Source organism: Ornithodoros turicata, chromosome 2 (genome assembly GCF_037126465.1).
Source record: "Ornithodoros turicata isolate Travis chromosome 2, ASM3712646v1, whole genome shotgun sequence".
NCBI classification, from domain to species: domain Eukaryota; kingdom Metazoa; phylum Arthropoda; class Arachnida; order Ixodida; family Argasidae; genus Ornithodoros; species Ornithodoros turicata.
The window spans coordinates 52,371,528-52,385,079 of record NC_088202.1 but is presented as its reverse complement, the minus strand read 5'-3'; the positions used below and the strand labels follow the sequence as shown (position 1 = coordinate 52,385,079).

Below are 13,552 nucleotides of genomic sequence, written 5' to 3'. Positions count from 1 at the left end.
GACTGTATATTTATCCCGTTTACTCGAAAAATAATTAAGAGTCTTCAACTGACTCTCAATGGCCTGCCAATTCAGAGGGTGTCCGATCACCGCATCTTATGGGTAGTCATTGACGCACAACTATCATGGTCTGCTCACATAAAACATCTCCAGGAGCAGTCTGAGGCAGGATCAACGTCCCTCATCGGCCCCCGTTGGGGAATGTCAAAGAAGTGGCGGTGGCGGTGACGAAGAACCGACTTGCCGTTGTTGGCGTCACGTATGTCCCCACCACATCGGGCGCTTATTCGGCAAATGGTGGCTTACCCATGCTATGCTTACCCGTACTATATGGGATAAGCAACACAGCAGAGAGGATACTACAGAGAGTTTTAAGAAGAGGTCTGAAAATCTGCCATGGGGTACCTCGAGCCACCTCCAATGTTTTGGCAACAGTAGAAGCCAGAGAACTGCCCGTAGAGGTGCTGAGAACGCAAGGAATAGTGCTCCACTATCTACGTCTATATATGCGCCATGACAAGCACCCCATGGCACGGAATTTGAGACGCCGAGATTCTGACATCTTACCAGCACAACTTGCCAAAAACACAGCCGCCTCAGCATCCCCCTTGAACCCTAGACCTACCTGATGGAGCGGGAATGACGTTTTTGCATATTTTTCAGAGACGGAATTTCGTCATACTCTTGCTCCTGTTATCACGTGTTGCATGGCGAAACTGCGCCACACTTTCGCGTAAGACACTGCTGTGTGTGCCAAAGGGAGTCTGGCCATTAGGAGGAGCCTAAAAAAGAGGCTCGACCTGTCAATCAAATTCAGCGTTTTTCATTGGCTGCTGTTTCCTATGCGGGCCGCCATAACATCAAATTTTTACCAACCACCCCCACCACCAAAATTTTCCCGAAAATGCGGAGTAGCTTGGAACGGCGAAGCGAGGATTTCATGCCAATTTTTTTTCACAGATTACTTCAATTTTATTCCGTAAGTGTACATTCTGTTGCAGTTATCTTGCAAATCTTATTTAAATTACGCTCCAGTGCCGATGCTTACCTGAAAATACTATGTTTCGTCGTCACTGTTAGGCCTAGTAACGACAGCGAACACAGGCAAATAGCAAGAAAAACGCTACGGATGGCTAAAAATTTGCATTTTATGGCATACTTTTATTCATATACACACCTTTACCCGTTCTTGATTCAATCTTGTTATATTTCACAGTTAAAATATGTATAATACCGGCAGTCTGTTCCAACAAGCGGTCCTTCCGGCCAATCAGTTCTGCTAGCAAGCACTTCTGCTATTCTGAGGCTTCCCGACATGCCCCTCTCCATCCAGGTGGCGCCGTTAAAAGTGGACGCAGAATCCATTATGTTGTTAGGTCGTCAGGGAATATCCTATTCAATCTAATCCAATCCTGTTTCCCGAAAATGTCGGCACCCAGTAAATACAGGTAATATATAGCTTGGATAGCTTGGGATTAATAGCGAACTGTATTTTGGATCGTGATTGGCCAGAGAGCTCAAAAAGTGGGTGGAGCTCCAGGTATAGGCAAGTCCTATTAATGGCCAGACTCCCTTTGGTATACACGGCACTGGCGTAAGATTTTCGATACCGCTGTCAGTGGTAAACGAGGAATATAATGACATCATAGCTTCGAAATCAACTGGGACGGATGCGACAGCCCCTTTAATAACCCCGATATAGCTCCCCCGCACGACAATCGACAATCCGCTCTCCGAGTATTGTCATTTCCGGAGGTTTATAGACTGGATGCTTGAGCAACGAAAAATCTCCCAGAGTTGCGAAACCCTTCCCCGTAACTCATAAAGCAAATTTCTAAAGTACGTCCTTTCTTAAACAGAAGAAGGATAACCAAGAGTCACAGAAGACAACAGCATACATACAGTAGAGCAGAAGTGAGAGACTGTCACGTGTTTAATAGGCTATAGGTAAGGTTCCGTTCTTTTTTTTTCCCCGTTTTTATTTTTATTTTTTGAGCTTATTACTTTCCGGGAATTCCGAGGTTTTTCGTCATTTATTTATTACAAATGGGATGATGTCCGAAATTCGGACAAAAGAAGATTCCTCTGAAACGATGTAATAATAAAAACAGTCAGAACCTGCTTTGTAAAAACGCTGACTACTACGTAGCAGAATTTACAGACGACACTTCCGTCACGATCATCTGGCGATGTGATCATCTCGACATCCGGATATTCCTTGACATCGTCGCAAGGCGGCTTTCGCTCGCGTCACACCTTATTGTCTGCGTTGCAACGACTACCTTCCCTTTGAAAAAGACAATTTGTATGTCATCTGTGCTTCCTTATCCACTTTATGGTGGGATAGGGGTTGGAAGGGAAAGAAAAAGGGAAAGGGAGGTCCTAGGCACAGGGCGTTTCCCAAGTCCTGGGATAGACCTTCCTAGACCTGGGAAATGGCCAAAATGACCTCGAAACGCCCTGATGTCAGGTAGAGACAGTAAATAAGGCACACTGACTAGTGACTTCAATGTCGTGCCGCCTCTAGGCAACGACCGAGCTCGCCCGCATCGTACAGATGTTTTGCTTTGAACTGCTACACAATGTATTTCGGTCAAGAGGACCAACCCTTCCCACGACGCGGAGACTGGTTACCCGTGATGCGAGAAAATCTCGACACAACAGGAAACAAACCTCGTCATCAGGGCATTGCTTATCTTACTGACCTTTTCGTTACTGAAACTCGCCACGAGAACAATTTCGAACTAATCCGAATTACCTTTAAATTTCACCGACATATGTTTCGTTTATTTATTAATTTATTTTACAAGCGAAACCTCGGAATTCTAGCTATAAGGCGAAGAAAAATTCCTGTCATTCATTGTAAGTGGCTACAGTGTCAGGCAGTATGCATCCTCACTGGGCACGGTGGACCACGTTAATACGCATTTTGAAGATGGAGTACTCCGTGGTGGAGTCCCCATGCCTTCCAATTTCCACCACTCCTCAGCAACTCCCACACGTCATTCGCATTAGCATGTGTATAGACGATATGTTCAACTGAAAGGCAATAGCTGCGGTGGATGCAGAGCGGTTCATCATTTCCATCAGGCTACCTACGCTTATTTGGGCGCCGGAGGTATTTCCTTGGGGGGCGGAGATACGTTCACGAGATGAAACATGAACGCGAACTGGACAGGACAGAGCTTCATCTGTTCCTGTCAGTCCATATTACGTGTCGTCAGACTCAGGGAAGGCGAACCTATATGTCCAACGTGGCATAGCGAAATCGTAACGTTCTGTTTGAATGCTTGTTTCATTGCAAATTCCCCTTTCAAGCTAGAAATACGTCAGGAAATGACACATTCAAGCGGCGACAATTTCACGCAAATCAAGGCGCATCCGGAGCAGCACCGTAGACCCCAAAAAGCAGCCGATGAGAGAGAGAGAGAGAGAAAAAAAAGCGCGAAAGTGTGAGGGAGAAATATGCCCGTCAACAGCAGATTGCACTAGCTGAAGCATAGTCTATGCCGTTGCTGTTTGCATGATTGTATCCGAGTGCTGTGTGCTTGGTTTTCATTTCAAGGACGTAAACTTATTTCCACCCGCATCGAAACAAAGAAAAACGTTGTGGTAGCACACAGATGGAGCATGAAAACGGTTCCTATTTGCGCGTACCTCCAATATTTTCTCCACCATGTTCGTCCAGTTTATTTATTCTCGTCGGCTGTGTTTGCCTTTACTTTCTTGAAACTGCGTTATACGCGTGCATACCGCGTCGTGGAATTGAAAACCTACCTCGAATTGGTCCTTGTAGTAACTGAGGGCTGCAAATACTTCTGGCACACGCCAAACAATTTTCATCAACTTTACGGGGGCTGAAGAGTAGTGCACAGTCGCACGTAACTGACGAACGAAAATAGATATTCGAATGAAGCAAACAGTGAATGAAAGTAAATTTATGAAAGTACGACGTAAAGAATAAGCTCTATGGACAGGCACGTATCACTTGTAACGAGGTATTTATTTACTAAGTTATTTTACATTAAAATCCCCTACGGGCATTACATGATGGGGGACAGAACAAAAGTTAGAATAGACCTGTTGTGAGCCAGTGCAAACGGAAGCAGCGAGCTGCCTTCTGCGACCTCTACTTTATTTCCGCGTCAACCCTCTGCGGACGGTTTACGGGGCGCTTCCAAGAGAGGCTTTTCCTTGAAGACGCAACGTCACACTGACGCAAGGAGAGACTCGTAGCGAAGTAGCGTGTACGCGCGTCAGGCAATACTCGAGACAGTAGTCCAATTATGTTTCAGTCTGTTTTCTGTTTTGTTGTTTACGTATTCACGAATGCCTCAACTGCGACAAGCTGTCAGTTAATTGATTGGTTGATCAGTGATCACATGCGTCCCACGTCGGTGTCGGCGGCAACCAAAGGGCGAACCAGCTGGCGTCCTCGGCACACCTGGGCTGCAGCAATATTTTGCGAACTCCGGATGACACCGACAGGCGAATGGCCGTTCAGCAGCTTGTTGAACTAACCCACCCTGGTATACGGGACATCATGCACCATCATCGCCCCCTTCTTCCCATGAAAAACCTTCGAAGCATACAGACCATGCTCCATAGGCTGTTCACTGGGTGTGCGCTCACCAACTCTCAACTATTCAAGATCGGCTCTAGGGGTGCCGCCTGCTGTGACCACTATCAACAACCCGAAACAATCGAACACATCCTGCGAGACTGCCGAGCGTACCATTCTGCGCGCGAAACCCATCTCCCTCGCGCCACGTCGGGCACGCTAGCGGACATCCTCTACCCCGCTGGTTCTTCTGCCGAACGTTCTGCCAAAGCAAGAAACCTCATTGTCTTTCTGCAGAAGGCAGGCCTCGCTCAACGACCCATCTAATACTTTGCTCTCCCCGACGAACTCGTGCACCCTCACCGCATCTCCAACCTTCATCCTCCTCTATCTTCCATGTGTCCATCCTTCTTTCTTTTTGTTTTGTGCTCTTATTATTATTATTTTTTTCTGCTATAGTCCTGACGACGCCCACTTCTGTGTGGCCAACAACGGCGAGCCTATCCTGCCATTACGCCCCCCCCCCCCCTCTCCTCCATCCACCCTTTGCACGTTTTTGTGCGATTTGTGCGATCCCCTTCCCCCCATGTCATCATAGGCCTACCCCCTCACATGTCATCACGAAGTATCACTCTTTAGAGAAACACGTACAGCGAACCAGCGGATGGCCGAGCGAGTTAAGGCGTCCCACTCGTTGGTGGAAGCAAACGTCGTGCTGAGAACTGGGAGGTGTTGGGTTCGAATCCTACCACCGGCTCTGCTGTCTGAGGTTTTCCCTGGGTTTTCCGAAGACTTTCCAAACAAATGTCGACAAAGTTCTCCCTGAAGTCGTCTCAGGACGTTCCCCACTCCTTCCTGCTGTCCTCTCTCCATCTGTCCACATCTGTATGCCACTCATAGTCACAGTTGCTTCGCGGCGCTAACTCAGATTTAAAAAAAAAAGTGCAAAAGGCTTTCCCGCGTACCTCATGAAAAATGATACAGCGAAAGAGATTGCATACGCCAATACCAGTGGTTCTCGCCGCGACCGCTGGCCTGAGGTTCCGCAAGGTGCCGTGAGTGAAACCACGCTCGATCGCTATGCTACGATATTCCAGCGTTCAAAATCCGAGATTTAAAAAAAAATCCCATGTTATAATTTGAAAGCCTATATCGGCGAGGTCTGAAAATTACAGTGTTTCAAAATTGGCTTTCACTGAGCAGTGCGTCAGTTCCGCATGTCTCCGATGTCGGTCGAGCGACTAGGCTTAGTGTGGCTGATGCGCTGGAGCAACACAAAACGAAGCAACGTTGTTTAACTTACGGTTAGGCAACTTGAACTTTGCCGACATTTTCTCACGCTTTTTCTGGGCGGTGCCGGCATCACGCTGTAGCGATTTGGGATCTCTAAAGTCTGGATTTTAACCCTCTGTGGATTGTTAACTGTGTGATCTGGGATGCCCCATTCGCCCTCGTTCAGCCTTCGCATCCCTAGATCTCGTCGTTGTCCTCGGGATTGGCATACAGCAGTACCGCCGTCTACGTTGCGCCTCCGGAGGACAAGTGGGAAATTTTCACCCCCCCCCCCTTCTCGTTATTCTTGCTCCACGAAAGGTGTCTTTTTTTGCGCCCCTTTAGGCGGACTCAAGGGGGGGTAGTTACCCCCCTGCCCCCAAGTACACGTCGGCCCTGGCCTACATATCGCCGGACTAAGGTGCCGCTGCGGACGCCCGTTGTAAGGAGTAGAGCCAGCAGGTATTCTTATCATTGGCAGCCGACAGCACCACGTGGAATCACTACGGCAAGCAGTCCCATCACCACCACCACCACCACCACGAAGAGGGGGCGGGGGAGTATGTTTAGTGAAAAAAAAGAAAAGGGAGGGCCCACAAAGGGCTCTGGTTCATTTGCTCTTGTGTTCCGAGAGCATGGCAACCACCTGGAAAGTCGGAGCTAGTTCAGATAAATTTTGGAGCTACTCCCGTGCCTTCGTGAACTTCATCTTTACCAGAATCACTTGTAACCCACAATGGGTTATTGGCGGAGAAGTACTGTCAAGTAGCCCAATCGATACGGCACAAGCCAACATCTAGCGACGAGAGAATAAACACGCGTACTTATATAAATTATAATTACAAAGAAATAAATCGATACTTGTCGCCTGACTCCCTCCCAGAAAGCAGCTTCGAGGTGTGGGTTCCTTGAGGTCGTACTGGCAAGATCACGGGTTCCGCCCCCTGCCCCCAACGTAAGTTGAGAACCACTGGCCTTAGTCGCAACATTGACAATACCTGACCACCGCATAGAAACCATCGTTTATCATCATGCACCCCTCATCCGTTTGACATACAACACACACAGCGGCAGTGTTGTACGTAACGCCGTTACAGTAATCGCTACTTTTTTCGGTATCGGAATGCGGATCGCGATACTTTTTTAAATCGGAATCGGAGAAGTATTTCCCTTTACAAACTTACGGTAACGCGATCTCCGTATCGTTACCGATACGTTTTAGTGCTGCGCCCTTTCCTAACAGACCGTATTTCTTACTCTTATTCGGTGTCACTGGTCCGAGCGCTCCACAAGAAGCCTGTGGACACGCCTACGTGCTCCATAACGGGAATTATACCAAACTTATGTTCACTTTTTGTTCGAATCTGGAAGAAATAACCACGCTGCGGTCAACAAAAGAGTTGAGGTCAAGTCCTGGACACTGCTCTCTGGATACCACTGTTAATCTGCCATGTTGCAGTGAGCCACACACTCTTAATTTTTTTACACCCTTTAGGGTGTAATCCCAAAGTGCGATAACTCACTCCCTTTAGGGTGTAATATTACACCCTTTTCCATCGGCTACAACCTCAAAAAAGGGTGTAATTTGCTACTTCAAAAACACCCTTTAGGGTGTAATCCAAAAGTGCTATAACTCACTCCCTTTAGGGTGTAATTTAACACCCCTGGTAATATTACACCCTTCAAAAAAGTGTTGTTTATCTGTCAAGTAATACATGTGCTACTTGAGAGATAGATGCTATAGTTCTCACAAATGCCAGCAGCCAGAAACTGTGAATCCATGCACATGTACGCAGTTCAATAAACGAGGAGTTGAATTACTCATACATAATTCAGGGGGGTGCCTCTCTGCTAATTACTGTGGACATAATAAATTTCCACGAGCACCAAATGCACAGCCACTGCAGCATTTGGGAAATGCATCTGAAAAGAAAAGTCCAGACGTAGGTTAAGTATACAGGTTCTTTATTTCATAGTGCTTGAGGTCGAATTGCTACCGCAGTTACAATCCTTTGTATTGCTAATGAGGCCAAACCAGACAAACACCACATATCAATACTAGAACCGTAATTACCAGCGAAGCTATATATGGCATGAAACTCTTGCTTGCCAGGATACAAAGCACCTGCTTTGTGCATTGCATAACAAAGCTCGGTCTCTCTTAGTTCTGGGGTCTTAAAAGAAACATTCAACAAGAATGATGTGAAGTCCTGCTGGGCAACACTGCTTTAAAACTCCTGACGCCAATATATCAAAGTGTGCCAAAGGTTCATGTGCACTCAAGGAGCAGCGGCTTTTTCGCTTCACAAATTTTCTTGAATGCTCTGAAAAAAAGTCCTATTGAGCTGGACATGTACTGCTGGCAACATACTGTCTGTCATTTGGGTTTCATGGTTTCGCTGCATTCTGCGGCATGCTGCAGGTTGTGAGTAATAAACAGGCAGAGCAGATTTTTCCCGACCTGCCTGCTGCTTACTACTTGCAACGACTCATCACAGAGGCTGCAGAATGTTGTGAAAGCCCGAAACCCAAACTTCAGACAAGTACGTCTCAAATAGGTACAATGTACATTTTAAACCCACTGACGGATAGGTGTCGCATGATGAACTGGCACATTTCTCAAAAAGTGCACCAGATGACTTCAAGAGGAAGCCTGCGAAAGCTGTAGGTGCCGTGTGCCCCCTGAAACAACTGGTACGACATCGCTGCTGACGCCAGGAGCCACAGTGTACCGGACGTAATGAAGGAATACTTGTACCAACTAATAGGCGAGACACATTATGCCTCTCGAGTTCTCTAACAGAAAATGATCTCCAGGCTTCGCAAAAAAAAAAAGAAAAGGAAAAAAGAAGTAAATAGGGAAAAAAATGCACCAAGGACATTGGACTTGAAACAACAAAGTTTATTGGCGTGCACATACCTTTAAATTTCATCCAGTACATCATCGTTGGCCGAATGGAAAGCATACACGGTTCACTAATCCCAACACACACATATGGAGCACACGTTGCATGGACACAACCCCTCCGATGCACCAGGCTGGCACTGCAAAGCTCAACCAAGATCATCCTTAATGACGAACACGACAGTTCCTCAAACGAAATGGCCGACGAATAATTGTCCGAGCATGTGGCACCAGACCCCTCTTCGATGTGACAAGCAGTTGCAGTTTTGCACGCATATGCGTGACCGTTGAGATAGGACACTACCTGTAAAGAAACCGAAGTGAACATCGCGCTGGTATTGTTCAAACGTTAATGCTACAATATTACACGTTTTTGTAACTCACGTCCTTGCAGTCGATACAGTCCCACATTCACCTATAACGAAAGAATACAATTAGCCTCGCTTGTAATATAAATCGTCGCTTCACCGATGTAGCCGATCCACTTCTGCCGCCATTTGCAATGTGTCCATCGTCTGCAGCAGAACGCTTGTTAAACACAAGTAAAACGCAGGCGTCGTACGTTGCATCACAGCCAGGTTGACTTACCTTAAGCAAACATTCAACTTGTAATTAAAAAGCAAGGTTGTCGTCCTTTCAAAGGCGAGGTTGCAGTGCAGATAACAGGCACGCACGCAGCGACGAATGCACTGCGGTAGAATACGCGGTGCCACGTCACTCCTCACGGGCGGAGCGCGGAACAACGTAGTACGCTCCAGCGAAGGCACACATATTCAGCCGGCACACGGATTATTCGACAAGCACACGAGTATACGGCTCAGGAGGCACACATATTATTCAGCGGGGCATACATATTTGGCGATAGGGATCGTTGAGCTTGCTATTTGATAGCTGTTACGGCTGCTTCCAGACGGTTACAGCTTTGTACCGGCTGTACTTTGTGAGGGAACTTTTTTAACCGGCACATGTTCGTCACAGGATTTAGAGTGTAGACTCAAAATTTCTACTGAGTTGCCCTATCGTATGCATCTGTAGGTAACATGAAGCATATCATTGTGCTTTCAAAAGAAATACAGTTCATGTAAAAGCTCTATGCCCGCTACACCCATTTTACGCCTCTTTTACACCCGAGCTCAGTGGACGTTGTAAATAAGGTGTTACGTTATTATTACACCCATTTAACACCCCTCATCCCAGGATGTTTCTTCGAGCTGGTGTAATTTGGGAGTAAAAATTAGTTTACACCCCAGTTACACCCGGATTACACCCTAAAGGGTGTTTTAAATTTAAGAGTGCATATGTACTGTGATGTCGTAACTTCGGACAGGTTTCCTTGGTCATTAGACTTCACGGTATGTGTGGGCCTGACACTAACGTAATTCACATCGGTCATGTCAGCTGCCGGAGAGGCCACTGCCTACTAGGATGACCTACGTTTCCATTTTTTTCTTTCCATTGCTATTCTATTCTGTTCTGCTAGGATGGCAGAAGAGGACTTTGAGAACCACCTATTGATAAAAGTCAAGCAAAGTGTCCGAGCTATATACTAAATATGCTGTCCTTTTACTACAAATCTGGCTTCTCCCAGTTTGCTATTATATACAAATAGGGTGTTTACGTATGCGAGATTTCTATGTTGCATCAACTACATATTTTTAATAAAAGCATCGGGCAAAGTATCGCGTTACTATTTTTTTAGTAACGGTAGCGGCACCCCGGTACATTAAAAAAGAAGTATCGGTATCGGTATTTCGATACTTTTTACTCAAGTAACGAGTATCGGTATCGCGATACCATATTTCGGTAACGGGTACAACACTGCACAGCGGACAAGGGGAGGAGTGAAACGGGATGCAGCTATGTAAAACAACAGTTTAGCTACTATGATTGATAGGGAGAACTGTGACGTTTGAAAAAGACGACGCTTTTTCTATTTTTCCGAAACAAATGGCAGACTACAAAGTAGAACCCATCTAACCCTGATCACTCATTATTGAACAGGAAAAGATGGCGTTTAAACACGAAGTTTGATCATGAACACATGAAGAAGAATAACCCATTGCTACAAACACCATGCTCGTTACACGGACCTATTTTGCTCCAACTCCAAACATTCGCACCACACACATTCCATAATACGAACGTTCATTGTGCGTCACACTGCGAACACGGAAGACAACAGGGAAGGAGATCTGCATATTAACCTTATCACAACACGGCTCCGAAATTGATCTCAACATTCCAGGTAGGTCAAGCAGATAATCTATTTGCGCCGAACATTTCATCGCACCTTCCCGAAAAGGGGAGCGGGGTAGACATTCTCCCAATGCGGGCTCCCCACTCAAGCAGACGTCCACTTCGCAATTCCCCATTAACATTCCTCATTAACATGCTTCGTCGACGATACATTATCGGTCGTCCAAGAGGGGAGCGCCATTAAGGTGTGAGGATAGGCCTGATCAGTAGAGACTATATGCTTTGAGTAATGCCGCCTTCGCTTTCTCCGATCGTGAGTTGGCAGAGTAAACAACCTAGGGAGGCGATACTTAACTAAACAATATGTTGTCGCTTCCGTGCAGGCGCTCGGTGATCAAATAGCACACGCGACTTCAATATAAGAGTGGGCGTTTGCCCGAATTTTACGTTCATAGTAAGAACATTTCGGTGAGCCTGCAGGGAATCTGCATTATGACGTAAGAAGTGATTGATTCGATAACTGCGAAACGTGATCATATACCACACAAACACATAAAATGTTAAGTAATTAGACCCGTCACTAAATTGCATGAGCCCTGACAACGGTTATGTGATGTATTTTTCTAAACGACTCGAAGTGAAATACTACATGTCTGCGTTTAAGCGCTTCGTGAAATAACGCTTGCATGCCATATTGGACTTATTAAGCGTGTTTAAATCAAAGCCGCTTTGATCCTGAAAGAGAGAAGGAGTCCTCACTGCGCATTCTACTAAACACGGGATGGGTTCCGGGCATGCGCAGTGACTGTTCTCGAACTACCTATTAGAACTAAGCTTCTCTTTACTGGTCTAAAGTTCATCGGTAGTGGGGCTTCACAGGTGTAACCTAAATTCGTTTAAGAAATTATATGTGGTCACTCTTAGGCAAGCCCTTACAGCTGCGTACTCAGTTGCTTCATTAGGCAGCGCGCACCGTAATATGGATTCATTTCAATGGATTGCTTCATGGTTTGAATTAAAAACGAAAAAGAGTATTCACTTATAAAAAGCAGTGCGCAGGACGTTAAAAGGAAACAATGTGATGTTAAGCAGCCTACTCCTGAGCGCAGTGGGGTACATACAGGGTGTTTCAAAAAACGTGTCATTCGGACTTTATAAAAAAACGGGGCGAAGGAAAAATACGGGGTAAACGACATTTGTGTGGCAACTGAATTTGCCATTTTGCAAAAATATTTATTTGATTTTAATTAAAATAAATTGAATTTCTTTAATTGAGCTCCAAAATTTCCCAAGTCAACCTAGAGTTTTTTTTGTTTGTTTTTTTACAGAATTAGAGCCCGTAACGACCTTAGTCAGATCCGCTAAGAAATCCGCTCGACATTGCAAATGGAACTGCCCAAAACAGTCCCGAAATTGAGGCTTCAAAGTTTCGGGTATTCAACGGCGCACCAAATCACACGCAAAGATTCGTGGGGAGGAGGACATGCTCCTGCCCCCATGAAAGAGAAAAGGTCGAAACAAAACAGGGCGAGAAAAAAGAGGTGGAATCATTTTTGTTTGCCGCTTATCAGCATATGGTGGAATGTCACCCGCCTTGTTATCGGCGCGTCTTGTGCTGCACGCCGGTCCGGCGATAAACTGTTCTAGCTTCATGGGGGCAGGAGCATGTCCTACCCTCCGTGCATCTTTGCGACTGATTTGGTGCGCCGTTGAATACCCGAAACTTTGAAGCCTCTATTTCGGGACTTTTTTGGGGCAGTTCCATTTGCAATATCGAGCGAATTTCTTGTTGGATCTGACTAAGTTCGTTATGGGCTCTCTAATTCTGTAAAAAAAAAACGTTAGGTTGACTTGAGAAATTCAATTTATTTTAATTAAAATCAAATCCAAATATTTTTGCAAGATGGCAAATTCAGTTGCCACACAAGTGCCGTTTACCCCGTATTTTTCCGTCGCCCCGTTTTTTTATAAAGTCCGAATGACACGTTTTTTGAAACACCCTGTATGTAATACACGGTTTCATTTCATTTCTACAAATGTTTTGGTGTTTTAGCCAGGTTTATCTTAACACCAAATAGAACCAATTAAGAATGAATGCAGTTATTATACAACTCTCATAGCTGCTACATAGGAAAAATTTGGGGAGAGTTTTCCTGTTGAAAACGTTCGCGATAGATCGCAATAACGCGGCGATGAGTTCTTGAACAGTACAAATATTACGTACACTAGAAGTTTATTTAATTTCGTCGATAAGGTAAAGTAATGTACTTCCTGTTTCCAAAGTTTGCAGGAATACAAGGAGGTTAGTCGAGGCTGCGGCTACTCATCCAGGACTGATTCGGGACGTAGTCAACGTACACTTGAAACGGTTAAGCTTATGACGTGATAAAGGCTTTTCGTGTATGTCGTCCTAAGCGGAGCAAACATATTTCTTTTAGGATAGAGTATACGTGTGGATGATACAACTTGAGACGCTCTAATTCTTTCTCGTATTTTCATCCTTCCTTCATCATCCTCATATAATGTTCCACGTGCAATGGGGTAGAGTACCACACCACCGCGGTGAAACACCCCATCTCATCGCCATCATGTATTGTTGTTGTTGAGGCAGCTTTCAA

The 13,552-nt window shown here is 45.6% G+C and overlaps 1 long non-coding RNA gene and 1 pseudogene across 1 annotated transcript; both read right to left on the bottom strand.

Moving 5' to 3' along the window:
• The window catches only part of LOC135384642 (nephrin-like), a 602,775-nt pseudogene that overhangs the window by 565,418 nt on the left and 23,805 nt on the right, over positions 1–13,552 (bottom strand).
• Positions 8,721–9,422, bottom strand: LOC135383479 (uncharacterized). The gene is made up of 2 exons (XR_010419901.1): positions 9,327–9,422; positions 8,721–9,253 (listed from the first exon to the last, which is right to left on the bottom strand). It is a non-coding gene; the product is annotated as an uncharacterized LOC135383479 (long non-coding RNA).